The sequence below is a fragment of the Pteropus vampyrus genome, unplaced genomic scaffold, assembly GCF_000151845.1.
Source record: "Pteropus vampyrus isolate Shadow unplaced genomic scaffold, Pvam_2.0 Scaffold997, whole genome shotgun sequence".
NCBI classification, from domain to species: Eukaryota; Metazoa; Chordata; class Mammalia; order Chiroptera; family Pteropodidae; genus Pteropus; species Pteropus vampyrus.
Window position 1 is genome coordinate 16,014 of NW_011889778.1, and position 1,455 is coordinate 17,468.

The window sequence follows — 1,455 nt, forward strand, 5'->3', positions numbered from 1 at the left end:
CACAAGTCTTTTCAAAGAACAAAGAAATATTTTTCGAAATTGCCATTACATTTAAATACATTTTTAGAAAATGTACTTTTTCAAAAATCAGGTCAACCTGGCCGAGTAATTGCTGTTCATATTCATCCTGGGTGTATGGAACGGCATAGGTTTTCAGGGTGAAAAAGTCTTCTCTTTTGATATGCACGGTCACTTCTGGTGCAAGGACCACTATTTGGTGACCCCTGGCATGGAGCTCCTTCACGGCCTTCTGCATGCTGAGCCAGTGGCTCCCCTCCATGGGGACCACAAGCACCTTCCCGCCCTCAGTCCAGGGCCCGACACACAGGAAGAGCAACAACCCTGTGAGCATCGGCAGGGGAAGCTGGAGACTTGTAGTCATCTTTACAGACACCAAAGCAGCTGACTTTCCTGATCGTGCTGTGCCTGATATATATGTTTGTCTTTATCTTATCATCAAGCTAATTAACAGAATGGCATCTCATTAGAGCAAAGGCTGCCTTGAAAATCACAGAATGAGTCTGTTCCTGACCTTCACATTTGCCTTTCACCCATCTACCTTTCCCAGGCAACATGACCTTATTGGGAAGAAACCAGTCTGAGTCTGCTGCTCCCACAGGGGAACATCAAGTTCACTCTCACGTTTTTCATCCAGTTGCCAAAATGAGGCTGTGCATATCCATGTAATCTCCTTACCACACGCTCCTCAGTTAACCATGTTCTACAGGGCTGCGACTGAGCTCTGAGGAAGCGCCGACGCCTAAATACCAACCCAAACCTCTCTGCTGGATGTGACTTTATTTGACAGATCTTAAAACTCTTTCATCTAAGTACAGGTGATATAGAGCACATGCTGAAAATATGTGTAACATTGCTGAGACAGTTTTGTGCAATATGAAAGGGGACTTTGGATCTCTGGTTTTAGTCCTGTTCTGCACAAGAACATCTCTTGCATTATTTAGGGAAGAGTCTACTTGAATTCTCTGTCATTATGGCTGTCAATATCTGAATGGACTCTGACCTTGAGATTTGATGAAGACAACACCACGGTTTGGTGAAAATTCGATATTTACCTCGTGGTATAAGAGTTGCTGTTATCTAAAGCCAGGAGTAGGCAAGACAAGCCTTAGCAATGACATAGTAGGGTAGTAAAGCACCCGACAACCCAGGTCAGCTCCCCACGACACAGGAGGAATCTGTCAGCTGGCCTCAAACCAGGCTCTGTCTAAATTCGTCTTCTTTCGAAGGTTCAGGCCCTAGCCTTGTGTCTCTCTGCTTAGAAGCTGGGGAGCACCTTAATCCAGCCTAAACAGACGCTGCAGTTTCCATTCAGGCTCCTTCACGGTCATTTACATTCCGAAGACCTCATAAGGATGGATTCCTTCATGACAAGATAGGCTACATCATTTACGGGGTCCTTTGAGGGTGGGGCCCTGTGCAACCTCATGAGTCACA

The 1,455-nt window shown here is 45.6% G+C and overlaps 1 pseudogene; it reads right to left on the bottom strand.

Annotated features, from left to right (window-relative positions):
- Nucleotides 1–382, bottom strand: part of LOC105310036 — a 1,072-nt pseudogene extending 690 nt beyond the window's left edge.
- Between the last annotated feature and the right edge of the window lie 1,073 nt (nt 383–1,455).